General features: G+C 37.3%; 1 long non-coding RNA gene across 1 annotated transcript in view; it reads left to right on the top strand.

Annotated features, from left to right (window-relative positions):
- The window catches only part of LOC123288754 (uncharacterized), a 2,093,166-nt gene extending 2,083,591 nt beyond the window's left edge, over positions 1 to 9,575 (top strand). The window contains exons 11-12 of the long non-coding RNA XR_011505731.1: positions 7,640 to 7,789; positions 9,385 to 9,575. This is a non-coding gene — a long non-coding RNA (uncharacterized lncRNA). The remainder of the gene's footprint in view (positions 1 to 7,639; positions 7,790 to 9,384) is intronic.
- The last annotated feature ends 10,419 nt before the right edge of the window (positions 9,576 to 19,994 follow it).

The raw sequence follows: 19,994 nt of genomic DNA, 5'->3' as shown, positions 1-19,994 counted from the left end.
AAAGTCTAGTAAAAGATTTCAATTTTAAGGGTTAATTTTACACTTTTTACAATGTCACTTCCATTTTTAATTTTCTGTTAAAAATAATGAGGCTAATAATAATAGCTAACATTTATTGAGCTTTCACTATGTGTCAGGTACTATGTTAAACACATTCATTACCACATTTAAGCTCATGACTCCGTGGAAGTGAGAATTGCTATCTGTGTTTTACAGATGAGGAAACTGTGATTCACAAACTTATAGTAAATTGCCCAAGAACTCATAGATAGCAAAACAGTGAGTTATGAATCTAAGGGTTTCTGGCTCCAAAACCCATGTTTTTAACCCCTTTCCTATGCTACCTCCCTAATTTAAAAAATATCTTTTCCATGGAAATGAAATGAACAGGTGATTAGTCTACAGTCTGCTTATATGAATTGCACTTATAAAGGACTATGGTCCACTCATAATGTATTGCTCACTTCTAATTTTTATGATATTAAACTTTGGAGAAGTGGCTTGAGTGTATTCCTTTCTGTCCACTTCAGAATACCATATGTCCCAGGTCATGATGTTAACGTAGAACAAGAATTCTACGTTTTGTTCTCTTCCGTGCGTAGGCTATCCTACAGTAATCTATCACTGGTGCAGTCTAGGCTTTAGTCTTTATAAAAGATAAGAGAGTAATTCATGGATCTTGCAGAATGATGTTCTTTACACTGTATTTTTCTTTATAGCCAGTATGAGTGAAGGTATTTTATGCTCAATTATAAAAAGCTATTTAAAGTTTAAAATATTGAGGGAAATTACAGTGGAAGTTTTTACACTCCATAGCCCTATGCTCATTGGGTCATTTGTCAGACCAAAACTGATTTTCAGAATAAAATTTCTCTTAAAAGTACAGGAATATCTCAGAGAGATTGCGGGTTCAGCTCCAGACCACCGCAATAAAGCAAACAGCACAATAAAGCAAGTCCCATGAATTTTTTGGTTTCCCAGTGCATATAAAAGTTATGTTTACACTATATTATAGTCTGTTAAGTGTGCAATAGCATTATGTCTAAAAAAACAATGTACATACTTTAATTAAAAATACTTTATTGCTAAAAAGAATGCTAACCATCACCTGAGCTTTCAGCGAGTCATAATCTTTTTGCTGGTGGAGGGTCTTGCCTCGATGTTGATGGCTGCTGACTGATCAGGGTGGTAGTTGCTGAAGGCTGGGGTGACTGTGGCAATCTCTCAAATGAAGACAACAATGAACTTTGCTGCATCAATTGACTCTTCTTTTCACAAATGATTTCTCTGTAGCATGCGATGCTCTTTGATAGCATTCTACCCACAGTAGAACTTCTTTCAAAATTGGAATCAGTCCTCTCAAACCCTGCTACTGCTTTATCAACTAAGTTTATCTCATATCCTAAATCCTTTCTTGTCATTTCAGCAGTCTTCACAGCATCTTCACCAAGACTAGATTCCATCTCAAGAAACCACCTTCTTTGCTCATCCATAAGATGCAACTCCTCAGCCGTTAAAGTTTTATCATGAGATTGAAGCAATTCAGTCATTTCTTCAGGCTTCGCTTTTAATTCTAGTTCTCTTGCTATTTCAACCACATCTGTAGTTCCTTCCTCCACTGAAGTCTTTAACCCCTCAAAGTCATCCATGAGGATTGGAATCAACTTCTTCCAAACTCCTGTTATAATGTTGATATATTTTTTCAATTATTTTATTGAGATCATAATGGTTTATAACGTTGTCTAGTTTCAGGTGTAGCTTATTATTTATCAATTTCTGTATAGACTGTCATGCTCACCACCAGTAGTCTATGATCTGTCACCATACATATGTGCCCTTTTACTCCTTTTGCCCAGCCCCCAGCCCCCTTCCCTTCTGGTAACCACTAATCTGTTCTTTGTATCCATGTGTTTGTTTATCTTCTATATATGAGTGAAATCATGCAGTATTTGTCTTTCTCTGTCTGGCTTATTTCACTTGACATCATACCCTCAGGGTCCATCCATGTTGTTGCTAATGAGACGACTTTGTCTTTTTATGGCTGAGTACTAGTCCATGGTATATATATATATATATACCACATATTCTTTATCCATTCTCCTGTAGAAGGGCACTTGGATTGCTTCCAAGTCTTGGCTATTGTGAATAACTCTGCAATGAACATAGAGGTGCATAAATCTCTTTGGATTATTGATTTCAATTTCTTTGGATAAATACCCAATAGCTGGAATAGCTGGATCATATGATATTTCTATTTTTAACTTTTTGAGAGATCTCCATACTGTTTTCCATAGTGGCTGAACCAGTTTTCATTCCCACCAGCAGTGTATGAGGGTTCCCTTTTCTCCACAACCTCTCCAACATTTGTTACTTTTTGTCTTGAAAATTATAGCCATTCTGACGGGTGTAAGGTGATATCTCATTGTAGTTTTGATTTACATTTCCTTAGTAATATTTCATGCTCATGAATTGGAAGAATAAGCATAGTTAAAATGTCCATATTACCTAAAGCAATCTACAGATTCAGTGCAATCCCAATCAGAATCCCAATGACGCTCCTCACAGAAATAGAACAAAGAATCCTAAAATTCATACGGAACAATAAAAGACCCCAAGTAGCTAAAGCAATCCTGATAAAAAAGAGCAAAGCTGGAGGCATCACAATCCCTGAGCTGGAGGCATCACAATCTCTCACTTCAAAACATACTACAAAGCTATAGTAATCAAAACAGCGTGATAATGCCACAAAAACAGACACACAGATCAACGGAATAGAATTGAAAGCCCAGAAGTAAAACCACACATCTACAGACAGCTAATCTTTGACAAAGGAGCTAAGAACATACAATGGAGAAAGGAAAGTCTCTTCAAAAAAGTGGCTGGACAGCCACTTGCAAGAGGATGACAGTAGACCATTATCTTGCACCATACACAAAAATTAACTCAAAATGGATTAAAGGCTTGAATGTAGGACCTGAAACCATAAAACTCCTAGGAGAAAATATAGGCAGTACACTCTGACATCAGTCTTAGCAGCATCTTTTCGAATACCATGTCTACTCAAGCAAGGGAAACAAACAAAAAAATTAACAAAGGGTACTACATCAGACTAAAAAGCTTTTGTAAGTCAAAAGAAACCATGAACAAAACGAAAAGACAACCCACTAACTGGGAGAAAATATTTGCAAATCATATATCTGACAAGGGGTTAATTTCCAAAATATATAAAGAACTCATACAACTCAACAACAAAAAACAAACAACCTGATCAAAAAATGGGCAGAGGAAATGAACAGACATTTTTCCAAAGAAGATATACAGACAGCCAACAGACACGTAATGTTGATATTCTGACCTTTTCTCAGGAATCATGAATGTTCTTAATGGCATCTAGAATGGTGAATCCTTTCCAGAAGATTTTCAATTTACTTTGGTCAGATCCATCAGAGGAATCACTATCTATGTCAGTTATAGCCTTATGAAATGTATTTCCTAAATACTGAGACTTGAAAGTCAAAATTACTTCTTGAGCCAAGGCCTGTAGAATGGATAGTTGTGTTAGCAGGCATGAGAACAACATTAATCTGGTTGTACACCTCCATCTGGGCTCTTGGGTAACCAGGTGCATTATCAATGAGCAGTAATATTTTGAAAGGAATCTCTTTTTCTAGGCAGTGGGTCTCAATAATGGGCTTAAATGTTCATTAAATCAGGTTATAAACAGATATACTGTCATTGTTATTCCATTTACAGAGCACAGGGAGTGTAGAATTAGCATAATTGTTAAGGGCCCTAGGATTGTTGGAATGATAAATGAGCATTGAGTTACAACTAAGGTCACCAGCTGCATTAGCCCCTAACAAGAGAGTCAGCCTGTCCTTTGAAGCTTTGAAGCCAGGCATTGACTTCTCCTCTCTAGCTATGAAAGTCCTACCTGGCATCTTCTTCCAATAGAAGACTGTTTTGTCTACATTGAAAATATGTTGTTTAGTGTAGCCAGCCTCATTCATTATCTTGGCTAGATCTTCTGGAGAACTTGCTGCAGCTTCTACATCAGCTCTTGCTGCTTCAACGTGCACTTTTCTGTTATAGAGATCGCTTCTCTCCTTAACTCACAAACCAGTCTCTGCTACCTTCTGACTTTTCTTCTTCAGCTTCCTCATCTCTCTCAGCCTTCATAGAATTGAAGATAGTTAGGGCCCTGCTCTGGATTAGGCTTTGGCTTAAGGGAATGTTGTGGCTGGTTTGGTCTTCTAGCCAGACCTCTAAAACTTTCTCCATATCAGCAATAAGGCTGTTTTGCTGTCTTATCATTTGTGTGTTCACTGAAGTTGCACTTTTCTTTTCCTTCAAAAACTTTTCCTTTGCATTCATAACTTGGCTAACCGTTTGGTGCAAGAGGTCTAGCTTTGGGCCTGTCTCAGCTTTCAACATACCTTCCTCACTAAGTTTAATCATTTCTAGCTTTTGATTTGAAGTGAGAGATATGTGACTCTCCCTTTCACTTGAACAGTGAAAGCCATCGTAGGGTTATTAATTGGCCAATTTCAATATTGTTGTGGCTCAGGGAGTAGGGAGGCCGGAGGAGAGGGAGAGGCACAGGGGGAGGGCAGGTCGGTGGAGCAGTCAGAACATACACATCTCTCAATTAAGTTTGCTGTCTTATATGGGTAAATTTGTGGCACCCAAAAAAATTACAATAGTAACATCAAAGATCATTGATCACAGATCACCATAACAAACATAATAATAATGAAAAAATTTGAAATAGTGAGAGAATTACCAAAATGTGACCCATAGACATGAAGTAAGCAAATGCTGTCGGAAAAATGGCGCCGATAGACTTGCTTGACCAGGGTTGCCATAGACATTCAATTTTTAAAACCGCAGTGTCTGTGAAGCACAGTAAAATTAAGTGCAATAAAATGAGGTATGCCTATGAGCTCCTTTTAGGGAGGAGGTAGGGACAAAATGTTTACGGATTTTTTTAAATACCTTTTGAGAATTGATCTCAATTATAGGCTTATAATTTATGTCTACGCCACTAAAAATTGGATAAGTTGTAATATTAGAGCTACTGCCCTGAATCTTCTGTTACAGGTAGCAATGTCTATAGTTTCTCTCAACTTAAATGAAAGACTGCTTGTCCTTTGATAATTTATTCACTTATGCAATAAACAAATATTTATTAAGAACTTGCTATGATAAGGCACTCCTTTAATGATAAACAATGTAATTTCCTTTTCTTTATGGAGCTAACAGTCTAGTTGTGGAGAATAGGAAAAGACACAAACAATAGGAAAATGTCAAGTAAGAGGAACTGCTATGAAGAATATAAAGCAGGATGATATGATAGAATAATACTGATGGGCGGTCAGAGAGGGCCTCGCTGAAGAAGCAACATTCAATCTGAAATCTTTATGATACAAGTGAGCCATGCAAAGTTCTGGGGGGAAGAGCATTCCAGGCAGAGGAAAAAAGGTCAAAGGTCATAAAGTGAAAACATGTGCGGTGTGCTTGAGGCACAGAAAGAAAGCCAGTGTGCCTAGCATGTAGAAAATGTCAGATGGGTGTTGAGATGAAAAGGGAGACATAATTGGGGAACCATATGCCTTGGTAAGAAGTTGAGATTTTATTTTAATTGCAATAAGAAACCATTGGAGGGTGATTTGCAGCTTGGAGGACTAATTTGGGGCTATAAGATTTGTCTAAGAGCTTTGGATTTCATAGACAGGGGTACAGTTTCTGTCGGCCTCAAAAAAAACAAGATGTGGAAAGAGATTAAGAGGGCTATTAGCCACAATGTTACATCAAAAGTAGAGCTGAAATCCTCATATCCAGAGACCACTCAATGAAATACAATTTACACACTGAACTTAAGCACTGTTCCAGGCACTGTTTTAGGCACCGTGGATACAGCCGTGAATAAGCAAAGTTTCTTGCCTTATGTTCTAGGTAATAGAATATATAGAAGGAACATAGCAGAACACTGAGTGCTCACTGAGAGTTCTTTTTAGTAATCTATCTTCCTTGTTAGTCTTTAAGCATCAAGACTTGACTGCATCTCACATCAATTGTGATTGCCCTAGAACCTACTAAAAAGCTTGACACGTAGCAGGTACTCAATAATTCTTACCTGAAGTGGATTGAAGATTATCATGCTAGCTCTAATCTCATTGATACACAGTATTCCATTGTGTGCATGTATCTTCTCTCTTTTTTCAAACCATATCCTAGTTTTGAACATAAACATTTTGGGAAATCATTTTTTTCCCAAGAAGTCTTCATGTTTTTATAGGATTTTTCTGTAGTAGTCACGATATTATCCTCATTCTGTGTCATGCAGTCTACCTGAATCCTATGAGTTTAAATCTCTACAGCAAATATCTATGTTGGACTTAAATTATGTAAAGTCGGTTAAATCCAAATTTTTTTGTAAACAATTTTTTTCATAGCCACCTAAACATGCCCTGTTTTGTTTTTGCATATCATAAAGGAAGTCATGAAATGGAGAACCTTTGTGCTTTCTATTTCTATCTATACATCCTATTATTTAAAAAAATCACTAATTTCTGACTATTACAGAAGACAGTTTAAAATACCATTGTATTTTGATCTTTTTCTGGGCTTTCCCTTTACTCTCTATGCTCCAGATCCAATGAACTATAGACAGTTCCCAGAAGTGTACTCGTCTCTTTCATGGTGCCCATTCCACGACATTGGAATGTCTCTCTTCTTATTCTCCTTGCTACTTCATTTTCAACCTTTGGGCCTTAGCTTAACTTTAACCATTTCTAAAAGCCTTTGTTAGAGCTCCCATATCTGACTTAGCTGCCTGTGTTTCTCTGATTACCAGCTTTAACACATGCTATTGTAATTTCTATTTACTCTCAGTTTGTATTTTTTTTTTTACCAGACTATAAACTCCCCAAGGGCTGGGACTAGATCTTAATTACAGTTCTAACTCCACCTGCTAACCCAGTGACTACGAAATAGTGAACCTTTAACAAAAATCTATTGAGTGAATGAATAAACAGATAAATTAGCCATCTTCTTCTAAGGCAGGTTATAATTTAATTTGTTCTCATTGTCTAGTACAGTTAAAAAAAAGGGCTTTGTTCATACATGTGATTTCCCAGTCTCCTGGGAGAGATTGTGTATAGTTTGATACTTATCATGTTACTTTAGAGCAATATAGCTTTCAAGTCTGAGATAGAAAAGAGAGAGAAGACAATCTAGGATTGGTATAAATCTGCCCTTAGGACCCATTTCTCAGGAAAAGCAGCAAGAATGAGCAGCACTTGAGGACCTAAGAGCAGGCAGGTGTCATTAAGAAAGAGAACAGGGCATAATTTCCACATTCACTTTCATTCCTCTGATTTTTCCAGCTTGCAAAAGCTCTGGCTTGACTGTTGACTGCCAACATCTAAGAATTGTGGTTTCTGCTGCCTTTATACAGGAAATCAGTGTGGCTGTAGAAGAAGGAGTGAGAAATGGTGTTTCCGTCTCATGAATAAAAACTGTGCATCCTTATGTTGCTGACAAACAGCTGAAGTTACTAAACCAATGATAAACTCCCAGGGAAATATAGGTGACAAAGACACTCACTATTTTTTCTTTCTTTTTTCCCCTCTTCTAGCTCTTTACCAGCGTTCAATTCAACCCAAGGAACCAAGAACCGAGGAGGAAGGAAGTAATTGACATTCAAAGTCTCTATTTTTAGACACCTTTACACTTTCTTTTGCTTCTAACTAGCAAGGATTTTTCCAAACAAGCTTTTAATTAGCAGGTGAGTTTAATTGATATGTGGGTTTCTCAGAAGGGGAAAGGACCTCAATGTGGAGAAGGTTGGGGGAGGGACTCCATCACTCTCACTCACAATAGAAGACCATTAATTCATTTGCACCTGGATGTTTTAAAGGATCAATTTACTGTAGCAAAGAAAGAAGGCAGAGAATCAAAAGGTTGGAATCTGTCAGAGAAAAAAGAGAGGCACCACAATTTAACATGCTATGTGGATTACTTAAAACTTGAAAAAATATTCCAACTGATGTCTAAATATAGAAACTAACCTATTTACTTATAGTCAGGTTTTGTCCAAGGGCTGAGAAAAGATTAATGTTTCCAGATCAATGAAGTTATTTTTTTTTAATTTTTAGTTTGAGGAAAGTAAAAAGTAAAACAAAACACATATTTAAATCACTTTCATTGGTCTTAAAGACTATTTTACTAATGTAATTGAAGGTGAGGATGTTTTATGAGTTAAATCCAAAGCAGTCTTGCTTTTTATAGGGGCAGGACAGGATGCATATCCTGTGTCCAATTTTGTAAAGTGGGAGGTTGCAGGAAGCATGGGGAGGTGTATATATCATGAATCAGAAACCATTGGTTGCATGCAACAGAGACCAATACTGGCTAATGTAAGTAGAAAAATAATAAATTGAAAGTGTATTGGCCATCTCACAGAATCAAATGAATGGCTGAAAAATCAAGCCTCCCAAACGGATAGGAACTAGAGAAGCTCTGAAATCTAGGTAACAGAAACTAGTAGAGGGTCTCGTCGAGGATATGCCAGGAGAGTGACTCAGGAAACAGGATCTGATCCATGAAGCTCGAGTCACATGTCCGCCCACTGACAGAGAAGATGAGATACTTCATTTCTACCAATATCATCTATGGTAAGAGAGAAATAGTTCTTGAAGTAAAAAATTCTAGATGCTGATGCAACTTTTGACCTACTCTAAAACTTTCTGTGTATGTGTAAACACACACATATAGTCTATATATGCATTGTATAGATTTACAGCATTACAAAATTGTAATTATCAAATATTCTTTCAATATTCCAGCACCAATACTCCTGACCTGCTTCAAGATGAACATAGGTGTTGAATGGGCATGTTGAAATTCTGTGCCACATCAGATATTGTTAAAGTGCATATTCTCCATTAGGCAGAGTGGAAGTGTGCCTTCCAGAGCAAGAAAATTCTCCTTTTATTCCCCACAGGTAGCAACCATAAAAAAAAACGGCTGCACTTTCACCCTTTAAGATGCCATTTCAGATTACTTGATATTTATTCTTTAAAAAGCCTTAAATAATAGCCTAAGAACTGGCAGAGACTTGTAGTTATTGTACAAATGGTAGTTAGAGAGAACACAGAGTCCTAGAAGAGAAGCCGGCTACGCATACATCTCCTGCCCCTAAATTTCTGCTTTAATGATGGACCCAAACTGAGATTTTTAGTGAGTATCATTACAGTAGAAAATAATTGTTTGTAATAGGAAGGGATGGTTCATTATTTAAAACTGAACCATCCTCTTCAGGATAAATTTTGGGAGCTCTTAATAGTTATCCTGAGAACTGTGTTTCCTTTTCTTTATTAGGAAACAGAATGAGTGAGGATGTTTTGAAGACTATTGCCTGACCTCATGGTTAGTCCAAATGGAAATGCATTACTGTCTTTGGCAGAGTATTTAGATTCATAACCTGGTTAACTTGGCTTATGTATAGGCACTCTGTGTATTTGTAAGAGAAATCTGAAGAGAACATCATATCCAATTACAGTTCTGCCTTGTATGATTTGTGGTCCTCTCTTTGTATCCTTCTCTAGAATGTTAGCAATGCAAGCTCTCCTAGCAAGCAGCTACCTGGGTCTAGTGTGTGCTGACGATAGGAAGGTAATGAATAAAAGAACTCTTGAATGCTGTAATTGGTGATCCAGCCTCCTAGATATACTACTGAAAATTAATTGGCCAGATGTTTTCTGCCCAACTGTAATGGGAAATAATGTAGAAGACTGAGTTTTCAACCTTCCCCAGGTGTGCACATTTGAGCAGAGAAAAGTGATTATGAGTGACATGATGACAGCTGCAGTGTCCATGTTCCACAGTGCCCTTGTGTATCTGTTATATATTTAGGATTTTTCCCCTGAGGCACCTCAGAGATATGAAAATAGACAAGGAAGAAAACCAAAAGACCCTTAAAATAGAAAAAAAGCTTGGAAGTTGTGAATATTGTATTATGTGTATATTAATTGAATTGCTATTTAGAGTTATATTTATGCCTATCACTGTTAGCTCTGGTTAGAATTCTGTGCCAGGGACAGTACTAAGCACTTTATGTTCTATGATTAACCTTCACAACTTTAGAGGTGGGTACTTACATCATCGCTACATTTTAGACAAATTAGCTAATGTTCAGAGAGGTGGAGTCAATCTCTTACAGTTACACAGGAAGTAAGGGAGTGGATCTGGAGGCTCTAGTATAAGAGCTCATGGGCTTACCTGTTACCCGGGCCCCTAACCCCGTAAGACATTAACTGTAACATACCTACTAAGCTACAGTTTCCAAAATAGCAGGTTTGTTCATCTCTCCAAGGCAAAGTCACGGATAAGCCCATCACCTGCATTATCTGATTTAACCCATACAACCCCCAAGAGAGGTACAAAATACTGTCCCTGTTTCACAGAAGAAAATATAGATGCTACAAGAGTTTGATGAACTTGACCAAGGTCACATGCTACTACAGAACAGAGAAGGTGCTCAAACCTAGTTTTCTCTAACTCCAAAGCCCAGATGTTAACCACACGAAGCAGTGCTACAGAAAGACTATGTCTTCTGGCTGTGAAAACATAACATCTTTACTTTGATTTAAGTCCGATTTCCTTTATTGTCCTTATTCCCATGTTTACATTCATAGCAAAAGTGATTATCCTGCCATCTTCTCCTATGCAACATTTCCTGGAGCTTCAATTTTGAATGGAGCCCAGAGCATCCCCTGATTATTCCATGCAATTGCCCTCAAGGACTGTTTAGGAAGAAAATGTTGTTCTTCTAATAAAACAGCACAGCTGTCTCAAAGAGCTTTTAATTCATCTTTTTAAAAGATGTGGACTTTCTAAAATAATGTCGCCCCCATTTGTCTTCTGTGAAAGAAGATATTTCAAAACCAGGAACACCTATCATAATAAACCATTAAGATGACTCCAGCCTTTCAGTGTATTTTTAGAATTTCATATTTCACCAAATGTTGTTATATATAATTCATGGTAGTGGGATGTGATGGGATATGACAGTTATCTCATTTGTGAAGAAAGACCAAATAACTCATTCTCCCACATCCACAAATAAATTATTCTTCTCCCCAAGCATAAGACTCAGTTTTGTTAGTTTCCTCACCTTAATAGATTTTCTTTTCTACATTAATACTTTTTGCAAAAGACTATGACCCTTCGTATCAATTTGGCTATTGTGAGAGAACGAAAATTCCTGGAAACTATCCTCACTGATCTAAAAATGAAGCCTTAACAAAGCAGTCTCTGCCCCTGGAAGGAAAAGGAGGCCTTGAGTGATAATTATTTTGTAGAATTTCATTCAGTGTTTCTGTCACATGTCAAACATGTGAAGAGAAAGCCTAAATTTTTCCTGCTCTTTGAGTAGATACCATCTATTTAAGCTCAAGGAAGGTCTAGGGGTCTATTTTTCTTTCTTTCCTCGATATCAAAAGGTCCTATATTTGACTCTAATATTACAGTTATATACTTGAGTCTAGAACTTCTAAAAATTAAATTTGGGGGCCTTAATGTAATGCTTTTGTCCTTAGAGCATTTAAACATATACATGAATGTAACTAAATGAAGATTTTTCCTAGTTAAATTGCACCAGTGTGTTGAGAATATGCCTCACTAAGTTTTGCCTGTATTTTCACTTCTTACTCTTCATAATCATGCATATTTCTTATGGTTTTTAATCTTACCTGGTGTGAATTTTAGTCTATGATGTCCTAGTTGATTAACTTCCTCAAGGACAGATATTTCCTATTCTTCCTTATTTTCTCAATTTGTTGGGCATTCAAAAAATCACTTGATAACTCTCTTTTGAAGTGCAATTAATTTAACGCGGTTCAAGAAACAGACATAGTCTCACGTTACTTCCTTAAGGGTAAAGGTCAGTGTCGAAGGAGAAGAAGATGGCCAGTGAGGAATCTTTTGGAAGACATTCTAACTTATGCCTTTGTTATTTTTTTCCTCAGAAAATTTTCCATGGGAAATAGTGTGATGATGCATATTTAAGCCTTTTATCATGAAATTGTCTAAGCATGTGTTCTTAGAACAACTAAAGGTATATATACATATTTTTATCATAAACAGCCAATTTATACTATGTAAGTTATACAGAGAGAGCGCTTAAACTTGCATTTATACATACATAAGCTAGCATAAAATAACTTACCTGATCAAGGTATTATCACGTTTGCATATTTATGTAACTATATACAATTACTCAATTACAATAGATATAGCATATGTGTATGTGTTCTATTGGCTAAATGTGTCTGTGTATGTGTGTGTGCAAACACTCATTGCATCAGGCAGCACTGATGGCTTAGCTCTAATCTTTTCTGAGGATATATGTAAGGGCAGAGGAAAAAAAATCCAAGTTAATAGTCCCAGTATCAGCAGTACCCATACCTCAGCTGGACTTCCTGGACTTTGATATCATCCGAGGCGAAGCTAATAATAATTCTGAAAGTTAGATGCCCACTGGCCTGCACTAAGAGTTCCCCAGAAGGGGTTTTTAGAGCCCACTGCAATCGAGAGAGTTAGAGTAGTAGAGAGTGAGAGAGTAGAGTAGCGAGAGAGACCTGGAGAGACCTTTTGAGACTGCCAAATTGTTAACTACTTATTCATTTCCCATTAATTCTTGCTACTCTTCAGTCATCAGATGATGAGGACAAATAAATAAGCAGTGATTCTTCAACAGATTCTACAGAATTTGCTTGTTTACTTGGACCGGCAGTAGCTAATAGACTTTTACTGCTTACTGCTTTCAGTATTTAACATAAAGACTGAGAGGTGGAAGACTGCAGAGATAGAACTAGATGAAGATGTGGAATCAAAGGTTTTAGAGAGGGTGGCAATGGAGCAGAACACATTTTGCATGTCTTTGAAGTGCCAGTTCCTCTGGCAGGTATGTTATATTCCTGATCTCATTTAACTCTTATCCTTAAGGGTAGATTGTGTTTCTCCAGTTTTCAGATGAGGAAACTAAAATTCAGAGTGGTTAAGTGACGTGCCCATGCAGTTACTTCTAGGAAGCCTCCCTTTCCCCATCAGAGTTAGAGACAGGCATCTTTCTTCACTGTCTTCCCCTCCTCCAGCCCTTGAATTTAAGCTCTGTGAGGACTGGGACTTTGTTTATCTTATTCATTATTGTACCCCAGAGCCTGACACATTCATTAAATGTATTCAACAAATATTAATTAAATGCCTAGTATATGCCATGCACTAAAGAAATAATTAACAAACACAGTCAACACTCCTGTCCTCAAAAAGCTGACATTCTATTGGAGGGGGACAAAGAAGAAGCATAAAAATTACGTAAAATATATAGACTGGTAAATGGAGAAAGGCACTATGGAAAATAATAAAGCAGGGTAGGGAGCTTGGAAAGGAGTGGTCAGGGAGGTCTTTCCAGAGAAAGTAACATTTGAATTAAGACTCGAGAAGGCGAAGGAGAGAGCCATGAGGTCAGATCAAAGAGTTTTCCAGGCAGAGGGAATAACCAGTGTGTAGGTGTACGTGGCAATGGACCTGATGCTTCTGAGCCTAGCAAGGAGGCCAGTGCGGTTGGAGAGGAGTGAATGAGAAGGCAAGGTGTGGGATATCAGGTAAGACAGGTAGTGGGTAGAGGATGGGTGAAGAGGTTCTAGGCCATTGTAGGTAGTTTACTGTGAGTGAGATAAGAAGCCAAAGGAATGTATGAACAGAGGGCTTGGTGTGACCTGACTTTCTCTTCATCAGATGATCACAGATTGCTGTGCTGAGAGCAGTCTGAAAGAGGTCAAGAATGGAAGCAGGGAGAATGTTTTGGAAGTATTAATGTAATTCAGGGAAGCATAACCACATATGGCTTAAACTAAGGGTGGGTGGCACTGATGGGGGTGAATAGTGTGATTCTGGATATATATTTTTAAGATAAGTCTGACAGCATAGGTATGGGGTGTGTGTGAAAGAGGTGTGCCAAGGATGACCTCAAAGATTTTGGCTTGAGCAACTGGAAAGATGGAGGCACCATTAACTGAGAGCTAATCTATTGCAAGACAGCATGTTTTGGGGAAAAGATTTAGAGCTGGGTTTGGGGCATGCTAAATTCGAGATGTCTATTAAATATCCTACCTGAGATATTAGGCTGGTGATTGGATGCCCAAGTCATCTGGAGTCCATGGGAGAGTTCAGGACTTGAGATATATATATATATATGGTGTCATTAGTATAAAGGTTGTACCCAAAGCCATGGGACTGGATGCAGTCTCCATGGGCATGAGTGAGGGTCTGGTAGATACTAGTTCATAGTTGATACTTTCAAATTGTCTGCATATGAATGAACGGATGGGTGCAACAGAGGTGAAATGGGAAGAAATCTAGTTTGACATCAGAGCCATTGTGTTTCTCATTCTTTGTGTAGGTCCAGGTTTTTAGTTGCCGTGAAGAGAAAGTCTCTGGTTATTTTAAGCAACAATAACGAAAAAGGAATATTTAAAAGGAGTTGGGACATCCACAGAATTTTTTTGAGAACTAGAGAACCAGGCTTGAATGCTACATAAGCAGAAATAAGGCCTACAATTACACAGTCATTTAAACAAACAGTTATAAGTATGTTAGATTTATCAACAGGGTAAGAATAGAGATGGTAATAATGATATTTGATATTAAGGAAAAGGGAATCATTTTTAATGAATGCCTTCCATATGACAGAACATTAGTTCATTTAATGGCCCTGCTGCTTTTGTGAAATGCACATTATTGTTCTCACTTTATTGATGAAGAAACTGAGGGTCAGAGGTGTTAATTAATTCTCCTAGGTCACACAAATTGTGAGCATCAGTGTCTGGATTTCCATCCAGATTTGTCTCATACCAAAACCCACACGTTTTTCATTTTACCAGACTGCCTTTCCAAAGCAACAAGTAGGGGCAGCCATTCAGAAAAAGCCTTAAATTCTTTTCAGAACACTGAGGTAGGCAGGACTGATGGCTTATTCCCAGTTAGTAGAAAGGAAAACTGGAGCTCAGTGACCTGGCCCAGCTCGACAACCTCGAAAAGCAGAACTGAAATTTGGCTCACAGTCTGCTAAATGTTAGTCTGAGCTTTCTCACCACCACTCTGAACTAAGTTTAGCAAAACTACCGGTGATGCTAATGAAAATAACTCTACTTCACCCTTTTACAAAGATTTTTACAAGTTACCGTTTGCCTTCCATCACCGATATATGTGAATGTTCTAACCACCTATTTTTGTTGATTGTAAAGTTGGATTTTTTGGGACAATCTAATGGTTCCTTTTTATACATTTCTGCTCAACTTAAATCCTAATTATGATAGCATTTTCCCCTAGTAGCACATAATTGCTCTGGATTCTACTAATTTTCACTTGATTTTTATTTAATATTTTTCTTAATCGCTTCCTCCCCCAAACCAACCCTATTTGGAAATACAGAACTTTCTGTTTCCTCACGTTCCATCATTCTGATGTGGAGAATCAATCTCTCTCGTCAATACAATTTTTCTCTGCCTGCTTTGTCGTTTATTTCTGTATTGGATTGTCTTTCACTTTATTCCTGTGGTCCCTTTTCTTTTAAATCTTTTAAAAATTTATTTCTCCCGACTGAATCATTTCAGTTCAGTAGAACGAGATTTTGCTTGGTTTTTCTCTTTCAACATGTTATGTTTATCAGGAGATTAACATCTTTATTTTTGGGCTCTGAAGTCTCTTGAACATTTCCTCCAAGTCATTTTTATTTTCCTTCTTGTCTCCGTGGTTCTGCATTGTTAAATCTCTTCATGGCCTCTTCTCCACCTACCTTTAATTTGTCCTGTTTTCCTACATCAGCTTCTTGGGAGGTTTTATTCTTCAATTTTTTACATGATGCTATCAGAAATCTTTGCTACCAGGTGCAAAGAATTATAAGTCCTCTGCTCTGTTCCGCTCTCTGCACATGTTTATTAGTAAGTGGATAGGATTGGAAGAGTTTCCATTCTTATACGAGGCTTGTCCAGAGTTATATTTATTAAAAAAGTACTTTAATCTAAAAGAAACTATATCTCAAAATAAGATTCAGTTTTATAAAACTTACTGTTATTCGGTCTTGGCAACCTACAACAAATATTTTTCTGAGTTATTACTTCATACTGAGTTATTTTAAGTTGTGATTAATATCTTAAAAATAAAAAGTACACGGGTCGGCCCCGTGGCTGAGTGATTAAGTTCGTGCGCTCCGCTGCAGGCGGCTCAGGGTTTCGTCGGTTCGAATCCTGGACATGGCACCGCTCATTGAGCCACGCTGAGGTGGCATCCCACATACCACAACTAGAAGGACTCACAACTAAGAATACACAGCTTATGTACCTGGAGGCTTTGGGGAGAAAAAGGAAAAAAAATAAAATCTTAAAAAAATAAATAAATAAATAAATGAAAAACAAAAAGTACAACTGCATACAATGGACATTTTATAATTTACATTTAACTTTACTGAACAGTATTGATAAAATTGGAGCGCCAGTTATGTGTGGTGGACAGAGCCGAGCTTTGGAGGTAAACAGATTTGAGTTTGAATCCTGGTTTCACCTCCTTCCAGGGTGTGACTTTTAGGAAAATTGGTTAATTTTTCTCAGCCAAAAATCACAAAATTTCTCTATGGACAGTTGGAAGATTAAATGTAATACCACCTATAAATGTTTTAATTCAGGGGCTAACATATTGTAAGTGCTCAATAACTTGTAGCCATTGTTATTCTTATTTTATATAAAATGTCAACATTTCTAGTCTTTTTTTTAAAATTTGAAATTATTTCCAGAAGTAGCCATGACCTTTCTCCCATCTCTTCAGTTTGAGAACATTTGTCTTCTTCCTATTAAGTGTTCATTATTTTATAGTTATAATTTGAATGCGTACTTGTCCTTATAGGAAAAAAAATGCAAAACCTAGAGAAGAAGATGTGATAAAGTATCAAGCAGATTTTGCCTTAGGAAAAGAAATCTTTAAAATGGTTAAGGGGCCAGCCTGGTGGCACAGCGGTTAAGTTTACAAGTTCCAGTTCGGCGGCTCGGGGTTCACAGGTTCAGATGCCAGGTGCGGACCTATGCACCGCTTAACAAGAAATGCTGTGGCAGGCATCTCACATATAAAATACAGGAAGATGGGCACAGATGTTAGTTCAGAGCCAGTCTTCCTCAACAACAGCAACAAAAAATCAAGCCATCCCTCATCTTTGATTCTGTCATTCAATCAGTCTCTCCAACCTTGGATTCTAATCCCCTTGATTTTTACTTTAGACGCTTAGTGACGATCTTACATGTGCATTTAATATTCCACTCACTTTAGTACCAATGAAACTTTGGTAAGAGCTTTCCGATAAAGTATCCGGTCTAATGATCAAAATCACAAACAAATCTATTAGCGTATGTCAAAAATTAGAACTGCTTAATATTAGTGTAGAATGGCATAAAGCCGGCAAAAGTGCAGAAACATAACATTATCCCCACTTCTGATCACTACTAGGGATTCATTAAACACTTGTTTTAAAGATGAAATGTTTTGGAAGCCCACAGATACCCACATATAGACTTTATTTTGTTCCTTCCTCAGTCTAGCTCTATAGTTCTAGAAATTTTGTCTGTTAAGGAATTAATTCTTTAGGGTTGCATCACATGAGATGCGTCTTCCCCATGCTGTATGTTATGAGAGATTTAAATAATTTTCATGGCTAATTTTGCCAATCTCTGATTTTTGGCTCACTTGCTACTTTAAAATCTAAGCACTGCTTCATTTGGGACCGTGCAGTCCCACTTCTCACCTACTTAGGTGGCCATTTACTAACTACAGAATAAATTTCAAGTTCTTTGATCTCTTACCCAATTCTTCAACCTCGTCTTTTATCCTTCCACAGACCCTCAAGAGCCTCACATCAGGCCTGCTCATTTTTCCCTATTACAGACTGCGCTTCTGCTTTGGAAACTTGGCCCAATCCCCTTTATCTGCAATAATCTTCCTCCATTTCCACCTGAAGAATTCCTACCTTTCTAGTAACTTTCACTTAATCACCCACAGTTGGAAATAGGGTCGCCTTCCTCTGAACTGTAGCACTCGGTTCTTAGCACACTTTCATCGCTTACCTCCACCATGCTCACGGTGGAAAAATGAGCAATGCAGAAAACCAAGAAAGAAAGAAAGAAATGACTCATTATCTGGCCCCCAGAGATAACAGCTATTAATTCAATAATATGCCTTTCTTGATTTTTTTCTTCTTCATCCTCCTCATAATTAAAAGGAGAAAAGTAGAAGTTCTATCATTGCCTTATTGTGTGTCAGATACTATTTTAAGATTTTCCAACCACTGTATTTTGTAATTTTCACAAATACTATAGGAGTATTTCATTTTTATCCTTGTTTCATAGAAAAGAAACCCAAAGCTTAGGAATTTTAAATCAGTTTCCCAGGGTCACAAACATACAAAGAGTTAGAAAGTGGATATGAGCCCACACCTTCTTCACTTCAGGGTCTTGAATCTTACCTACAACACAATGCTGCCTCTATGTACATATATGCTGCTATATATAATCACAACAAAATTACTTTTTCTTATGAAATCCGGCCATTTGTGACACATGGATGGACCTTGAGGGTATTATGAGAAGTGAAATAAGCCAGAGGGAGAAAGTCAAATACCACCATATGATCTCACTCATAAGTAGAAGATAAAAACAACGATAAACAAACACACAGCAACGGAGATTGGATTGGTGGTTACCATCAGGGAAGGGGGGAGGGGGGAGGGCAAAAGGGGTGATTAAGCTCACATGTGAGGGAATGGACTATAATTAATTTTGGGGTGGTGAACACGATGTAATCCTCACAGAATTCAAAATATATTATGATGTACATCTGAAAGCTATATAATGTTATAATCCAATGTTACTGCAATTAAAATAAAAAAACTTTACGAAAAAATGGAAAAATGAAATTTCTAAGGCTAAAAGACAGACTATATTGAAGAGACTCTAGTGACTCATTAGCTTAAAAAGGCAGACAATCATAAGAATAATAATTATGATTCACACTTGTATGATGCTTCCCACACGCCAAGCAGTGTTCTAATTGTTATATACATTAGCTTGTTTTGCCCTCGCAGTAACTTCACGGGAAAAATACTGTAATTTTCACCATTTTACAGATGTGAACACTAAGGAGCAGTGAGTTACCTGATCAACCTAAGACATTGGGATGCCCCAGCTTACAAGAGAGAACTACATACACACACCCCCACACACCCCCCACCCACACCCCCACAATCATGAGCTGCATAACAACGTTTTAGTCAACGACAGACTTTGTATATGATGGTGGTCCCATAAGGTTAGTACCATATAGGCTAGGTGTGTAGTAGGCTATGCCATCTAGGTTTGTGTATGTACACTCTGTGATCACACAATGACAAAATCACCTTTTGATGCATTTCTCAGAATGTACTCCGTCATTAAGTGATGCATTACTCTGTGTGTGTGTGTATATATAAAATATGCTATGTATTGTTATATTATATATGGTTATATATAACTAAATATATACATGTATATATAACTTTTACCTTCTAACCTTCTGTTTTTATACATTTTTCCTGGTATAACCACAGTGTGCTTACCGTGGCCATCACATGGCATTTAATATGTAATCAGCAGCTCAAAAATGGGGGATGATTCTTGAACCAGTTTTGTTTGCAGAAACAAGGCACTAACTTTAATTAACTTTAACTAGGACTGCTTATAGCTCCATGTGAGAAGAGACACAAGAAGCCCCATTAACTCTGAACATCATTTCCATGTTTTCGCCTCTGTATGCCCTCAAGATAGTACTTTTTCCCTGCTGTTCTTTGATTTTGCCTCTTTTTCCATTTTTTAAAATGTATTAGCAAAGAGTGTGAGTCTAAAATTAGTCAT

The sequence above is a fragment of the Equus asinus genome, chromosome 9 (genome assembly GCF_041296235.1).
Source record: "Equus asinus isolate D_3611 breed Donkey chromosome 9, EquAss-T2T_v2, whole genome shotgun sequence".
NCBI classification, from domain to species: domain Eukaryota; kingdom Metazoa; phylum Chordata; class Mammalia; order Perissodactyla; family Equidae; genus Equus; species Equus asinus.
Note: the sequence above shows the minus strand (reverse complement) of the source record. Positions and strands in the feature narration are given on the sequence as shown.